Genomic DNA, 17,599 nt, shown 5'->3' with positions numbered 1-17,599 from the left:
CGAGGCACTAAAAAGGGAAGAGAGTAGGGGCCTTCGCAAGACACCTATCTCGCTGGAATGGTTTGCTACTTTGGGGGTATTTGAGGCTGGCAATGACAGTGATGATGAGGATATTAGTGTTTAGCCAATTGGGGTGCGGTTACGCCCGTACTCATTCTCCTATGCACTACCACGAACAGTAACTGCGGTGCACTATGAGGCAACTCGGGTAGATCGAACCCGTCTGTCACATTCCGTTGCCTAACCAATCTGTGTATTAACCTCAACTATGTGTAAATGACTAGAGTGTGACCCAAATAGTGATATTTAGATCATGTGCCTATTTAGAGAGTGAATAGTGGGAACTCGCAGGGTGGAGGGTGGGATCGGGAATGACCGGGGTTTATCGGTTGTTATGATTCATCGACAAAATGAAAAATCGAATTTGCCAAGTTTGTATATTTGCTATGAGTGACCGCATACATGTACAACGGAGTTTACAATTGGTATTGTATGAACACATCTATACGCTGTTGTTGCTCTTCAACTTTGCTAATAAAAAGATTTTCAAAAAAAATACAGAGGAGAAAAGCCTGAAAATAACGGTTCTACCATCGCCGCCCCCAAGTCAAACATCAGACACCTCGGCATTGGGAAAGAGAGACATAGTAGCGGCAACTGGTGAAGTCTATGTTGGTGCTGGCAGATCCAACACTGGCATCACAGGTGGGAACCACGAAGGGCTGTGCACTGGAGCTGATATGGATTCAATCACGGATCCAGAGGGACTAACTGACACCGAGGGATGTCCCGACGGCTTGGAGCCAGTCAAGGCTTTGCCGGTCTCCTTGGAGGCGAGACGTGCACCAGAGGAAGTCAGAGAGCCAAAAATAGCACGAAGGGAGAAATCGTATTCCCTCATCTGATCCAGAGTCGCCCCGGTACCAGGGAATACCGGACGCTCCGATTATTCAACCGGAGAAATTTGAGGCACCGTAACGTTGGGGGCAGACCGCGGCTCAGACCACCTACGGCATGACTTAACAGTTACCAGCGTACACCAAGGACTTAGGGAGAGGGTCCTCGGAGGGAGACGAGGACCACGACTGACGAGGGACCTTCGACAACCGCGTCGCGAACAGTTTCATGGGGTGCTACTGCAATGCCGCCGATCAAAGATTGAAGACATGAGCCGCACTCTTGGGAGTCACGATGAATATCCAGAGAAAAATAGAAGAGGGTGCAGGCTCAACATCGCAGTCCACAGGACCCTGAAAACATCCAGAAAAAGCACTGTCAGAGGTACCGATCTCGGGACCTGCGTGGAAGCACAGAAAAGAAGAAACTGACGCCTGTGTTTCAGGGGAGGGCTTATATGGACTCTGTCGACGTCACACCCGGTGGACATAGCACAGGAAACGCTTGACACCTTCTACCGACACGCAGAGGTACAGCTGTAGAAAGATTTTCTGGATCCAGTCTGTCATCTGGGGATAATTCAAAGATAGAGAATCTGTGGCTAGATGTCTCTACCACATACTGGCTGCATCCTGTCCATTGTGAACTCTGAGTGAACAAGTAAATCATCTGGCAAGGCGGGTAAGATTTGTCTAGATATATCCCAGAGGGCATGAGTGTGTCCTCCAAAAGGCCAGCTGCTTCAATAGACTCAAAAACCTGGTTCTCCTACCTTTCCGATCAATACCAGTCCATTCACATGGGCAACTCCATATCCAAAAAGACTCCTTTTACTTGCAGAAACCCCCACGGTTCCAAGCTGTCCTTGTCATCTTCACCCTCTAAATGGATCCCTTTGGGGCCTTACTCACAGAACGGCATCAGAATTCACTAATATGCAGACAATACAAAATTCTAAAAGAAACTCTCATTCACTACAGATATCCAACTCCTAAACACTGCCTGCATCTCATCCAGTCACAGATGTCCAGCACCTACCCGCCGAAAGAACTATGGCAAAAAGTTTCTAGATCCAATCTGCACCTCAGATATTAAAATGTTTGAAGGTAAGGAATCAGCAGGCAAACATATCCCTCAGAAACTTGAGTCACCTGATGCAGGTCGCTAGCACTTGGCTATTGCTGGACTCGCCACTGGTGAGGCAAACAGCTTATACCAAGCAACCAAAACGGGATACACTAGGGTGCCATTAAAAAAACAGACGTTTGGCTGCCTGAGCGTAAAGCTGGAGCACCTCTGTCAATTTATTTGCTTCCGTTTCCACTGAGGTGGGGGGGGGCTTTCTGTGTAGAAAGTACAGGCAGCACTTGTTGGTTTACAGAGACTCAAGTAATAAACCCAAATGCTCTCTTTTGTTGTAGTGTGGGAGAGCACTTCATGTTTATCGAGGGTAGTGCTAAGCATTTGTTGCACTCAGAGGCAAAAAATGAGACACACACTCAAGAATAAATCTGAGACCAATTTAGAAAACTAACATGTATTGTTATATAAATATCAACCTCCATGAACTTCGGCATCAAGTAAGTACTTTGAAAATTGATTTTCACAAGTAAAATGTTCACTTAAAGGAGTCTTTATGCAGCAATGCTTTCCTATGGAAAAAAAGGAATATACTGCATAAAGTCACTTTTCCAGGGGTCCCTTTCAGGACTTACGGTGGTAGGGGCCAAGGTCCTAAGAACCACCAGCAGTTAGTTAGTCTTTACCTGCCCTGGAGCATCAGGATGCAGAGGTGATGATCAGGTTGGTAGCTTTGATTCTACACCAAACAAGAGAGAGGGGGCCACCTAGAATCAGGCTGCAGAGGGAGACTTGGGGACAAGTCTGGGAGCTCCTAACGGGTGGCTCGGTTCATGAGGGCCCTGACAGCAAGGAAGCAGTCAGTTCTCAGGGACCTGGGTTGGGGCGCTCAGGTGGAGAGTGGCTAGGTCAGCTGGGCTTGTGCATTTGACGGTCTCGCCTGTTGAGGACAAAACAAGACTACTGGCCCATTCTTATAGTGGGTCTTTGCGGTGCTGAAGTAATACTGGACTCAAACAGGCTTTGGCTGCTGCAAGGGACCTGGGTCCCCGGATATGGCTTCGGTTGATCCTGGCATCTTCTCAATTGACGGGGAGGCGATTCTCATCACCTAGAGCATGGTGACCTCTTAATGGGTGGCTGCTGCATTAGTGAAATCAGAAAGCGTCAGAACCAAGGACCAGACTTTGCTGTTTGGTACCAGCAATCTGCAGCAGAGTAGCTCCTCTACTGCAAGGGAGATTGTGGCAATTTGCTAAGTGCTGGAGGTCCACTGGGGTTCTTGGGAGATACACAGCAGCAGGAGGAGGATGAGTTGGTTTGTCACAACTGTCGGGGCAGATGCAGGAAGGCAGAGTTTGCCGCCAAAAAGTCCGCTGCTGGTCCTCAATTCTCGCTTCTTCGCTCATCTTTGACCTCTTCTTCTGATGCCCGTCGAATCCGAGTTCCTGGTGTCAAGGGTGCCACCTAAATACTCAATTTAGAAGTGGTAAGGGGAGTGTAAGGTAGTAACCTATGGGCTACTTACCTTTGGGGTGCCTACACCCCCTTTATGACCACTTCCTGTGGGGAGTGGGCATAACTCTGACCCAGTGTATCTAATGTCACCAAAAACCAGGATGGAGGAATTCTTCTTTTCGTGTTCACATCAGGTAGCCTACCTTAGGGGTGTAACTAAACTAATAGTGAACACGCCTCCTGACTAGCTAATTTTCCCACCTGTACTGGTGCCAAATGGGCCCAGGAAGGGGGTAGCATTTCCCCTGGCTGGGGAAAGCCGGGGTTAATTATTAATGCGGCAGAGGACTTTAAAGCCATCTGCCTTGATATGCGGATTACTAGCCATCCTGCTTGGAGGAGGCGACAACACCTATGGCTGGAGCAGGTATTGTTTCTGCCCTTAGAGAGCATGGGCTCTCACCTGAAGGGGGTTCAGAAACCTGCCTGTGATTGCAGGCTGGTCTACACCAGTCAGACAGTACACTAGAGGTTGGTAGGTTTTCAAGGGGGCACCTCTATGGTCCCCTCTAGGTGTATGTCTTAAATGCATTACCGGCATCAATAGGGATTTATTTCAGATAAGGTGTTTGATATCAAACACCATATGTTTCAGTTTAACCATCATGTAGTTGGGGAACTCGTAATGACCAGTGCCCAGTACATGTACTTAAAATGGCTTCCCTAAACACTTGTACTGTCTAGTAATTGAACTACGCAGCACAGGGGCATATCTGTTCATGCAGATATAAACACACATGTAATATAATGCACCCTTCCTTAGGGCTGGAAGGCCTGCTCTAGGGGTGACTACATGCATTGCATGCAGTGTCTGGGTACATGGCACACAGGGTGTGTGCTGTGTTTTAATTTTTTTCTGCACCATTTCACACATCCGCCAATGTCAGTATGCACGAGTTTGGTGGTGGGTTCCTTAGGATTGCACAATACATGCAGCCCTTGGGGACCCTTTTTAGTACCCATGCCCTAGCTACCAGAGGTACCATTTACCCGGGACTTACAGGGGTGCTGAAGGGCTTGCCAATTGTGGAATAATTGCACTGTTACCTTGTTTTTAGCAGGGAACACTGGCACTGAGGATCTGGTTAGCAGGAACGCAGTGCACTTCAATCAAAGTTGCATCAAATACCAGGCAAAAAAGGGTGTGACCATGTCAGAAAATGGCACATTCTCACAATTATAAACATTTTAGCCAACTTCCTAATCACTGTGTGGCATGAGAACACTTCTGGAGGTGGGATTCTGATGGATTTACCATCGCCAATTCAAAGACAGCATCTATGCCTCTGGCGTTCCCAAGATCAAAGTATTCTTCAAAACGAAGTGGCAGATATTACAATTGCTCACTAACATTATAGGTTCTTAACAGGGCCAAGGGATCAGAATCACTTCAGAACAGCTCATGAATCATATCCCTTTAGGATAACCTGTGTGCCCTGCTGTTTCTCCAGCAGTTGTCTCTCCCTCCTGGATCAGATGGGCATCTTCTTGGCCGCAGGAGAAGGATGTTATGCCCCAGGAAGCTATGCCTAAAGATTAGGCACCAGTAATGTAAATGTAGATGTAAATGTAGGCGTATTTGTAAAGCGCACTGATACTCCGGAGTGTCCTGGCGCTGTACTCATACCGCTAGGGAACCCTTCCTGGTTTTTCCCCGTGAAATGTCCACTCCTGGGCATCCCCAGGGTGCAACCAGGCATCCCTAGCGCTGTAGGGGGCCGTTGTGGAGACTAAGCAAGCTATTGCCCAGAGTTGCAGCGTGGGACCCATGCTTAGAGTAGGCACCGAAGCGAGAAATCCGGTCCGAGGAATTATGAGCCCAAGATCCACCGAGACCAGCCGAGGCAGGAATTGAACCCTGGTCCCGGGCCAGACCTCTGCATCAGGGTCTGCCGCTCTAACCATTGAGCCACACTTCTCCACTAATGGAGACACTAGTACTGAAGGCAGAGAAGGGTCTGGTGAAGGCACCATCAGGTGTGATACTAGTAGTGGCGCAGCAGAAAAAGGCTGAGGCAAACAATTGGCAAATTGTACCATAGGAAGCTTTGCCTGCAGAAGTCAAACCGTACCTCCACCAGTCCTATCGGCAAGGGTCTTCTAAGGACCTCGAACATGCCATTCAGAATGCTGAATCCGTGCCTGGAGCAGTAACTGCAGCTAGACCGGAGGGGCACGGGCCCTGATTGTGGTTCCGGAGGTAGGGTAAGTAGAGTTAATTGTGCTGGGGCAGTGTCTACTGTCACTGAGTCAGAAGGAAGAAATATCTTAACCAATTCCGGCTTGGAGGAAGGAAACCGTGAGGATCAGACAGCATTTAGGAGACTTACCTTTTTTGCGTTTGTCTCTCACACCATGTCTCTTCTCCTTATGCTTATGTCTCCTACCCTGCGACAACTTAGATGCCAGCGCCCCCGGCAAACTCAAGAGAGCACAGGAATTTCTCTTACTCCAGTGACCATCTTTGGCCCTGGCCGTAAAGACTTTTTGCGTCTGTCCTTTAATGGCCTTAGAGTGCATAGGCTGACACGATTCACATGACCTTACGCTGTCGTCTAAACAGAGGCACCAAAGGCAGATGTCATGTGATCAGTTAAAGCCATCTGACCTTCATAGTCTCTGCATGGCTTGAACCTTGATTGCCGAGGTACAGTACACTGAAGAATTCTTTTAAACAATGATGACAGGAATACGGAATAGTGAGCTTTGAATGAGCGTCAAAAACGAAGAAAAAAATGGGCACTTGATGGCTTCAGTGATGTCAATATGGCAGTTTGTAGGGACTTATCTGGAACTAGTGCCTCTACTGGCATGGAAGAGCTATCAACAAGCATTGGCATTGCCAATAGGTCTCGCTTTTGGGACCTTATAAGTATTTAGTTATGCAGCACAATATCCTTACTGCAACAACATTAACTGTTGCATGGCCAAAACACTTATAAGGTCCCAAAGGCGAGACCTATTGGCTATGAGAAGGAGGATGTGTGCCACAGGACGTCGAAATGATGGCTTTGTTCAGTCCAGCAGTCATTTGCAGCTTGATGCTGAATGTGTGCATATACTAAAGTTGCAGTGATACAGAGAACTACAGAGTGGTCCTGCACAAGGTACGCAACACACACATCACTCAAGAGTAAGAGGTTCTAAAGCAATGGACTACAAATGCGTAACTTTAGGAGATTACAATAGACCCTAATAAAAAATAAACGCCAATGAGCTCCACAATCAGCACATCTTAAACAGTTACACATGTAAGACAATACGAAAACAAACACAGACCAGTCCCATAATCAGCATATCTTAATAATTTACAGACATATGGAGGCCAGCAGCTCAACAATAAGCACTTTAAATATGAGACACTGGCTAAAGTACAGACATAGACCTGGCAATGATTAATAAAAATGTATGCTGTGTTATGATGGGAGCACGCCCACTCTGAAAATTGTTCTAGTAACACTAATTTTAGAGTATATCTTGCCATGCTTTCATTGTCTGTAGTAATGCAGCTTGGTTGCACTGATTGGATGTAGCTTGTTGTCCCACTCATACGCTCCACATCTCAACCTCCTTTTGTATTCCAAAACAGCGGTTGCTTGTTTTGCACTGCAGATGGTCACCAATTCTTTCAAATGGGGCACTGGTGCATGTTTTGAAGTAGAGTGGAGGCTGCATTCAACGCCTCCAGCTGCAAGACTACCATAGGGAAAACAGCAAGAGCTGAAAGACGATATGTGCAGTCACGAGAAGAATGCATTTTGTTTTTAGCTCTGCAAAGGTTATTTTATAGTGGACTGATTACTGCAATGATAAAGGCTTTTCCAGGCTTTTATTAACGGAGGCATGTACAGCGGTGTTAATGCTGTTATGTGACTCCATTGTAATGAGCCGGATGAGGCTTTGCCAGGTATTTATGTATTACTGTTTGTGTTGGGGGGTAGGGGAGGGGGGGAATTAATCAAGCCCAGCGCCAGCTGAACGGAGCGCAGCATCCAGCTGCCACTGGCAATTTAAACACAAGAGATGCATCACTTGGTGAGAGAAAGGAGGGGCGGTGAGGGAGATGGAAGGATGGGAGAAAGAGAAAGGGAAGAGAGCGGGAGAAAGAGTGGGCAAGCGACGAGAGAGGGGTGGAGGAGCTGAGACGGCAAGAGAACGTGGGATGAGTGGGAACGGGGAAGGGGGAACAGGGCGAGAAGGGGCGACAGCGGAGCCAGCAGAGGAGAGAGAGGGAACAAATAGAGAGAAATGGGGGCAAGACAGAGAGAGAGGAGACAAGAAGAGGGAGAGGGGACAAAGAGAGAGAGGAGGGAAGAAGAAAGACAGAGGGAGAGGGAACATAGAGAGAGAAGAGGCAAGAAGAAAGACAGAGGGAGAGGGAACATAGAGAGAGTGAGAGGGGAGAAGAAGAAAGACAGAGGGAGAGGGAACAGAGAGAGTGAGAGGAGACAACAAGAAAGTCTGAGAGGGAGAGGGAACATACAGAGAAAGACGGAGAGAGGAAGCAAAAAAGAGAGAGAGGGAACATACAGAGAGAGAGGGGGCAAGAAAGAGGGAGAGGGAACATACAGAGAGAGAAAGGAGGCAAGAAAGAGGGAGAGGGAACATACTGAGAGAGGAGGCAAGACAAAAAACTGAGAGGGAGAAGGAACATACAGAGCGAGGAGGCAAGAAGAGGCAAGAGGGGACATACAGCAAGAGAGAGGAGACAAGAAAGACTGCCAGGAACAGGCGCTGTGTGGGAGCCCTGGATATGGTATAGGGTGGAAGAGGGAGGGAAGCAAGAGAGAAGACGACGGAAACTGGTTTTGGTATCATTTGTCTCGAAATGATCTTTGCAATGCGGTGTGTGCACGCGTTGCTGTGTGGTGATTTAAGTGCAACCGACCACGCATTCTGTGATGCACTCTTTGCTTGTGGATGCGCAGGAGCTGGCATATTGAGTGATTGGCACATATACTGCGGAGAGGGTGGGTGGCTTGGTCTTTGGTGGTCTTGTGGAACAGCTTCGCCGCTTTCGAGACCGGAGAGCTGGGGGTGGGGGGAGGGCGGTGAAGCTTCTGACATCCAGAACGGAGAGCTGTGAAGGGAGCCCTTAATACACAGCGAAGGCTGGGGGGAAGGGCGGTGAAGGTTCTGACATCTGAATGACAAAACTGGCGGTGTGAGGTCTGAAGCACACACTGAGCTTTGCTCTGGGTGAAATGGAGAAACACAAGGGAGACATCGGGAGCAAGAGGAAAGTGTGAAGAGAAGTGAGGGGTAAATGGAGAGACCGAGTGGTGCGCGCGAGCGACTAACTATAACAAGACAAGCCCGGCTTCAAAAGTGGTGTGCGCGTGAGCGCTCGCCGCAGCGAAAGTGAAAGCAGCATATGTTTCCAATTAACGCACTCTGTGGTGGGAGAGAGGTGGCGCAAGGCTTAATGCGTAATGCGCGCGCGCACGCTCGCGTGACTGCAAGCTTGAGGACAGTAAAAGCCTCTGGTAGCACTTTGAAAAGCCCCTTACTAAATGTCTTGCAGAGCAGCGAATGCACTGGCTCAGGTGAGACCTAAAACGTTTCTGGATCTAGTCTGGTGCATGGAGTATTCAAAAGATGAGCGTTCTGTAGGTAGAATTATCTATCAGAAAAACCCTGAACACAGTTATCCACAAGTGGAAAGTGCTCAGGATGCCTTAGCCTTGCACCCTGCTCATGTTAATTTATAACAGCAGCATCAAGTGCATAATAAAGGAGAAAGCAACGGATAAGTGTGCATTGGGCTGCTGAGAAACAGAGACATGCACAGACCAAGCTGAACAAATCCCAAAACTAGTAAAAGAAAGGCTTTACTGAGTTCAGTAGTACATGTAGAAGGCATAATATCTCACATTATTTAACTATTCACATGTACCCGTGGATTAATTCATCATATTCAAAGCACAAGCAAGGAAAATGCTACTTACCAGTATGCATCTGTTCTTGGCATGTAGAGCTGCAGAGTTACACACTGTGCATAGATGGCCACCTAGTGTTGGGCCCATATGTTTGCAGTTTGTTTTTGTTCTAGAAAGTCTTTGGAAGTCCCAGGATAGGTGAATCCTCCTTTGTATCATACTGCACATGGGCATCGGCTCCATCCCCAGATGGTTTTTCGCCATTAGGGAAGTGATGGAGTTTTGCAAGAAAAGTAAGGATGTCCATGTAATTTGTATCTAATTAGGATTATACTGGAACAGATAAAGGTAGCCTGGGAGGCAGGTGGCTGTGTGTAACTCTGCAGCTCTACATGCCACGAACAGATGCATACTGGTAAGTACCATTTTCCGTTCGAGGCATATGAGCTGCAGATTACACACTGTGCATAGATTGTATAGCAGTACCCACATTTAGCGGCGACCACCAGTATCTGTTGCAGTGGTTTGAAACAGGGGTTTTAGTACAGCTTGGCCCACAGCAGCTTGTTGTTTAGTTTGCACATCTACACAATAGTGTTTTGTGAATGTGTGCGGTGTAGACCATGTAGCTGCTTTGCATATTTCGTTTAGGGGAATGTTCCCTAAAAATGCCATTGAAGCCCCTATTTTTCTAGTAGAATGGGCTTTAGGGGGAATAGATAACGTACGTTTTGCTTTGTGTTAACAAATTTGTATGCATTTCACAATCCACCTAGCTATCCCAGATTTCGATATGGGGTTACCTTTATGTGGTGGTGAAAAAGACACAAAAAGTTGTTTTGTCTTACGAAAAGTTTGTGTCCTTTCAATGTAGTAAAGCAATGCTCCTTTGACATCTAAGGTGTGAAGAGCTCTTTCTGCGACTGTTTGTGGCTACGAGAAAAATACAGGCAGCTCAACAGATTGATTTAGATGGAAGGCTGAAATTACTTTTGGGAGGAATTTAGGATTAGCACGGAGAACCACTTTATTATGGTGCATTTGCAGAAAGGGTTCTTGAATGGTGAATGCTTGTAGTTCACTAACTCTTCTGAGAGAAGTAATAGCTACTAGGAAAGCTACTGTCCAAGTTAGGAATTGCAATTCACATTTATGTAACGGTTCAAAGGGAGGTCCCATTAACCGTGTGAGAACAATGTTTAAGTTCCACACTGGTGAAGCTGGTGTTCTGGGAGGGATTATTCTTTTGAGTCCTTCCATAAAACCTTTATGGCCGGCACTGTCAAGAGAGTTAGATGTTGTCTATTTTGTAGGTATGCTGCAATGGCAGCAAGGTGCAGTCTGATAGACGTGTACGCTAAATTACATCTTTGGAGGTGTAATAGGTATCCTATGATGTGTTGAATAGACACATCTAAAGGCTTGATGTGGTTGTTTTGACAGTATATCACAAGCCGTATCCACTTAGCTGCATCACATGCTCTAGTGGTGGGACGTCTAGCTTCTTTAATAACGTTCATACAGTTTGGAGGGAGGTTAAGGTAATCAAACTCTACGACTTGAGAAGCCAGATCGCTAGGCTGACCTGGGTCCAGGTGTCTGATCTCTCCATGGTTCTGCGTTAATAGGCTTGGAGATAGGCATAGTTTTTGGTGTGGTACCACAGAAAGTTGCAGCAGCGTGGTGTACCACGGTTGTCTGGCCCAAGTTGGAGCAACTAGAATGAGTGTTAGGGAATGTTGCTGTAGTTTGCGTACCACTAATGGAAGTAGTGGGAGAGGTGGAAAAACGTACGCAAATTTGCCGGACCAATTCATCCATATCGCATTGCCTTTGGACAGCGGGTGTGGATATCTGGGGGAGAAGCTTGGGCATTTTGCTTTTTTGTGGGTAGCAAAGAGGTCTATTTGAGGTTGTCCCCACGGTTGAAAGAACGGTTGAAGAACTTGTGGATGAAGTTTCCATTTGTGGATCTGCTGTGTCTGTTGACTTTTCAGAAAAGGGGGTGGTGATGAACAGAGTGTCTGAATTAAGCAGACCACTCTTACCCAGTCCAAAGATCAGGGCTTGATCCATCACCGTTATTTAGCTCACTGCCCCATCCCAGCTCAGAACCTGGCTATATGCAAATTAGTCTGTCCCTGGCCCAGTGCATCATGGGAACAGGGCAGACCAAACTACCAAGCCAATTCTTCACCAGAAAGGAGACAAGCTTCCGGGGGTTCTGAGGTGGGATGGTGCAGTGAGCTAAATAACGGTGATGGATCAAGCCCTGATCTTTGGACTGGGTAAGAGTGGTCTGCTTAATTCAGACACTCTGTTCATCACCACCCCCTTTTCTGAATCATTTTGTCCACCATAAGCGTGGAAGGGTATACTCAGATGTGAGTCCCTTGCTCATTGCACCATCAGGATTCAAGCAAGCCGGGCCGACGACGGCTGAAATGCCAGAAACCGGTCCCCGGAAGCTTGTTTCCTTCCCAGTATAAGAATTGGCTTAGTAGTTTGGTTTGCCCTGTTCCCATCATGCACTGGGACAGGAACAGACTAATTTGCATGTAGCCAGGTTCTGAGCTGGAATGGTGCAGTGAGCTAAAAAAACGGTGATGGATCAAGCCCTGATCTTTGGACTGGGTAAGAGTGGTCTGCTTAATTCAGACACTCTGTTCATCACCACCCCCTTTTCTGAATCATTTTGTCCACCATAAGCGTGGAAGGGTATACTCAGATGTGAGTCCCTTGCTCATTGCACCATCAGGATTCAAGCAAGCCGGGCCGACGACGGCTGAAATGCCAGAAACCGGTCCCCGGAAGCTTGTTTCCTTCCCAGTATAAGAATTGGCTTGGTAGTTTGGTTTGCCCTGTTCCCATCATGCACTGGGACATGAACAGACTAATTTGCATGTAGCCAGGTTCTGAGCTGGGATGGTGCAGTGAGCTAAAAAACGGTGATGGATCAAGCCCTGATCTTTGGACTGGGTAAGAGTGGTCTGCTTAATTCAGACACTCTGTTCATCACCACCCCCTTTTCTGAATCATTTTGTCCACCATAAGCGTGGAAGGGTATACTCAGATGTGAGTCCCTTGCTCATTGCACCATCAGAATTCAAGCAAGCCGGGCCGACGACGGCTGAAATGCCAGAAACCGGTCCCCGGAAGCTTGTTTCCTTCCCAGTATAAGAATTGGCTTGGTAGTTTGGTTTGCCCTGTTCCCATCATGCACTGGGACAGGAACAGACTAATTTGCATGTAGCCAGGTTCTGAGCTGGGATGGTGCAGTGAGCTAAAAAACGGTGATGGATCAAGCCCTGATCTTTGGACTGGGTAAGAGTGGTCTGCTCAATTCAGACACTCTGTTCATCACCACGCCCTTTTCTGAATCATTTTGTCCACCATAAGCGTGGAAGGGTATACTCAGATGTGAGTCCCTTGCTCATTGCACCATCAGGATTCAAGCAAGCCGGGCAGACGACGGCTGAAATGCCAGAAACCGGTCCCCGGAAGCTTGTTTCCTTCCCAGTATAAGAATTGGCTTGGTAGTTTGGTTTGCCCTGTTCCCATCATGCACTGGGACAGGAACAGACTAATTTGCTTTGCATGTAGCCAGGTTCTGAGCTGGGATGGTGCAGTGAGCTAAAAAACGGTGATGGATCAAGCCCTGATCTTTGGACTGGGTAAGAGTGGTCTGCTTAATTCAGACACTCTGTTCATCACCACCTCCTTTTCTGAATCATTTTGTCCACCATAAGCGTGGAAGGGTATACTCAGATGTGAGTCCCTTGCTCATTGCACCATCAGGATTCAAGCAAGCCGGGCCGACTACGGCTAAAATGCCAGAAACCGGTCCCCGGAAGCTTGTTTCCTTCCCAGTATAAGTATTGGCTTGGTAGTTTGGTTTGCCCTGTTCCCATCATGCACTGGGACAGGAACAGACTAATTTGCATGTAGCCAGGTTCTGAGCTGGGATGGTGCAGTGAGCTAAAAAACGGTGATGGATCAAGCCCTGATCTTTGGACTGGGTAAGAGTGGTCTGCTTAATTCAGACACTCTGTTCATCACCACCCCCTTTTCTGAATCGTGTCTGTTGACTTAGCAGATCTGCTATGGTGTTTTGTACTCCTGGAACATGTTGGACTAAGAGAAAGATTTTTAGTGGGATTGCCCATCTCCATATCTGCTGTGCTAACAGAGAGCTGTAGAGAGTGTGTTCCCCCTTGTTTGTTTATGTGGTACATGGCTGTCATATTGTCTGTACGGACGAAGACAGCTTTGCCCGGTACTTGCTTTTGGAATGCTTTCAGGGCTAGAAATACAGCTAGTAAATTCAGGTGGTTGATGTGGAGTGACTTTTGTTGTGGTGTCCACCTGCCTTGTATGGTGTGATGCAGAAGGTGAGCTCCCCAGCCAGAGAGCGATGCTTCTGCTGTTATGACTAATTGAGGAACTGCCTCTAGGAATGGTCGGCCTTTTGAAAGGTTCTTGGTGCTCCAGCATTGCAGAGAGTGAGGAGTCAGACTGTCTACCAACACTAGGTCTGTTAGTTGACCGTGAGCCTGTTTCCATTGGCGTGCTAAGCACTCTTGAAGTGGACGCATTTGTGGTCTTGCGTGAGGTACTATGAATATGCAAGATCCCATCATTCCTATAAGCTGCATGAACACTCGAGCTGGAAGAGAGTGTTGCGGTTTGAACTTTGTTAGGTGAGTTTGTACACGTGTTATGCTGGCTGGAGAGGGATAGGTTAGTGCTAATTCGGTGTTTAAAGTGGCACCGAGGTATTGTTGTACATGAGACGGTTGCAGATGGGATTTGGTGTGATTTACTGTAAATCCCAAGTTGTGGAGTAGTTGGATTGTAGCGTGAGTGTGTTGTGCACACTGGCTGTATGAGCTGGCTTTTATGAGCCAGTCGTCTAGATATGGGAAGACGTGAATATGCTGTCTTCTTAAATGTGCTGCTACTACCACTAGGCACTTGGTAAACACCCTTGGTGCTGTTGTGACTCCGAATGGAAGTACTTTGAATTGGTAGTGCTGCCCGTCTAGTACAAATCTGAGATATTTTCTGTGCGCTGTGTGGATAGAAATGTGGAAGTAGGCATCTTTGAGATCTATTGTGGCAAGGAAGTCGTTTTGTAAAAGTAGTGGAAGGACTTGCTGAAGTGTGACCATATGAAAGTGGTCTGATTGTATGTATAGGTTTAGGGGTCTGAGGTCCACAATAGGCCTCAGAGATCCGTCCTTCTTTGGAATTAAAAAATAGAGGGAGTATACCCCTTTGTTTTGCTCATGCAGTGGAACTATTTCGATTGCATTTTTCTGCAGGAGGGATATTGCCTCCTGTCTGGGCAGTATCAAAAGTCCTTGCGACATTGGATGCTGTTTGGGTGGTATGTTTGGGGGGTAGATGTTAGATCGAGACAGTAACCTGACTGCATTATTTGTTGCACCCACCTGTCTGACGTGATGTTTTTCCAGGCTGGCAGGTATTGTTGTAGCCTTCTCCAGACTCGAGTGGAATGTGGCGGGGGAAGGGGAGGGAAGTCATTGGGCAGGGGTGGAGGCAGAGCAGGAGTTGTTGTTTTTACCTCTGCCTTTATTGTTGTTACCTCTGTAACCGCCTCTTTGATAGCCCCTACTATAAGTGGATTGTGTGGGAGCCTTGTAAGAAGTAGAGGGTGTGTCTGAAGAGTATCCCCTGGTGGTTCCCCGGTAAGATGAGCGGCAAAAAGAGCGTCTGGGAGCCTGCGACTGAAAGGCTCCCATAGATTTGGCTGTATCGGTATCCTTCTTCATTTTCTTCAAGGGATAAGTCCACATTAGGTCCGAATAAGTGTCGCTCATCAAAGGGCTGATTGAGAATGGCACTTTGGACTTCAGGTTTGAACCCTGAAATTCGTAGCCATGCATGTCTACGCAACAGAACACTGGTACTGATTGCTCTGGAGGCAGTGTCTGCTGCATCTTGTGCACAACGAATAGATGTGTTTGTGATATTTTTACCCTCCTGTATAAGCTCATTTGCCCTGTTTTTGTACTTATCTGGGAGGTGCTGCATTAATGATTCTAATTCATCATAATGTGCCCTGTCGTATCTTGCTAGTAATGCTTGTGTATTGGCAATACGCCACATGTTTGCTGCCTGTGACGCAGTTCTTTTCCCGGATGCGTCAAGGAGCTAAGACTCTTTATCTGGTGGGAGAGCTTCACCTGATGTTGGTGAATTTGCTCTTTTGCGTGCATTAGAGACCACAAGATAGACTAATGGTGCTGGGCCTTTAATATATGCTGGATCTGAAGGGGCAGCTTTATATTTCTTTTCTATTCGTGGGTTGATGACCCAAGTTCTAACTGGGTCTTTGAAGACTTCTGGAGCATGCTTAAGAACTCGCCTAAGCATGGGTAAAATTGAACCGGACCTTTGTGCATTGTCAAAGGTATCCATTAGGAAGTCTTCTTCCACAGGGTTAGTATGTAGATCAACCCCATGGCATTGTGCAGCCCTATGTACTAGTTGATTAAATCCCATAGTGTCTTCTGGTGGGGAAGGCCTAGAGGGATATAGGTCGTCTTGGGGGAATTAGGGACGTCTGGAGTGTTATAATCATCCCAATGGTTAGGTGAGCCCGGAGGAATAGACTGATCTGGTGGCTCGCTATCTGCACCACCCCCTGTGTCATTAGAGCTATCATCTCTGTTGTCATCATCTGCTATGGGAGAAGGTGTAGGGGAGTGATGTGGTAGGGTCGGAAGAGGGGATGGTATATGTGGAGGAGGAGAGGGAGGAAGAGGAGAAGGAATTCTTAGAGGAGAAGTAGCAATGTCCTTCTTTGAATGAGGAGCAGGCGTAGGCGTGTCCAGTGGTCGTTTCTTTGAACTAAGAGTTAGTCGACCAGTCTTTGGATCTTTAACCAGAGTTTTTTGTTCAGGGTCTGGATGAAATAAATCTTCTGTGGGAGGCAGATCTTTTGGTGCCGAGTGTTTTTGTAGCACTGAGCTGTGAGCTTCTTTTGGCTTTGAAGCTTGTTGTTTGGCATTGTTTTTAGCTCGGGAAGTATGTGTCTTTTTGGGCTCCGATGGGGTCTTCGGCTCCGATGGGGTCTTCGGCTCCGATGGGGTCTTCGGCTCCGATGGGGTCTTCGGCTCCGATTGGGTCTTCGGATGCAATTATTTTTTCGACTCCGAAGCGGGTCTGCTTGAGTCAGAGTGTGGCTTTGGTGCCGGGGAGCTAACACTTGTTTTCGGTGCCAGTTGTTTCGATGCCGACGATAGTGTCTTTTTCGGTGCCGGTAGATGTGCACCGGCACCGTGGGCAGGCTGACTCGAGCCCGAGTCGCCTGAAGGCTTTTTGGGCTTCTTAGCAGGGCATTGGAAGCAGTGTCTCAGTGTGTACCCGAGCCCGAGGGCGAGGGTGTGACCGAAGCCTTTTTGGGGTGTGTCGAGGAAGGGTCGGGGTCGACGTTCTTACTTACGACCCTTTGTGCTGGAGTGATGTCCTCGACTTCGGAATCTTCGGCCTCAGACGTCATGTTGTTGTTCCGGGACGTCGACGCCCTCTTGGAAGATGTCGTCTGGAATCGGAGCTGAAGAACGAGCCATTGTTCTCCTAGCTCTTCGGTCCCGGATCGTCTTCTTGGAGCAGAAAGAGGCACAAGCGGAACAGTCTCTGGCCTCGTGCTCCAGTGAGAGGCAAAGGTTACACACCTCATGTAGATCGGTGTGGGGAAACTTCGACCCACATTGAGGACACTTCTTAAATGGTGTCCTTTCCATGAGCAGGAAGTTGAGGCCTAGGTGGGCCCGAAGGCCTTCGTCGACGACCGGATTCGAAGACTTCGGAGTAAGAGTATCGTCGACTGGAAAAGGAGTTTGAAACTATACCGTCAAAGCTGTCGAGGATTGCACGCCGAAGGAAATCGGTTCCAACACGGAGCGTTGGAAACACATCCGAGCCCAGTGGCGGAAAAAAACAATCTGGGGATGGAGCCGATGCCCATGCACAGTATGATACAAAGGAGGAGTCACCTATCCTGGGACTTCCAAAGACTTTCTAGAACAAAAACAAACTGCAAACATGCGGGCCCAACACTAGGTGGCCATGTATGCACAGTGTGTAATCTGCAGCTCATATGCCTCGAACATAGGATTTTCCACTCTTTCATCTGCAACTGACCCACATTCATGGAATGAGACGCAGTACAACTCATATATAGCGTACCAGCAATA

The 17,599-nt window shown here is 47.6% G+C and overlaps 1 protein-coding gene across 1 annotated transcript in view; it reads right to left on the bottom strand.

Annotated features, from left to right (window-relative positions):
• The window catches only part of HERC2 (HECT and RLD domain containing E3 ubiquitin protein ligase 2), a 1,611,099-nt gene that overhangs the window by 1,145,627 nt on the left and 447,873 nt on the right, over positions 1–17,599 (bottom strand).

The sequence above is a fragment of the Lissotriton helveticus genome, chromosome 8 (genome assembly GCF_964261635.1).
Source record: "Lissotriton helveticus chromosome 8, aLisHel1.1, whole genome shotgun sequence".
NCBI lineage: Eukaryota > Metazoa > Chordata > Amphibia > Caudata > Salamandridae > Lissotriton > Lissotriton helveticus.
The sequence above is the reverse complement of the archived record's forward strand: the minus strand, read 5'-3'. Positions and strand labels throughout refer to the sequence as shown.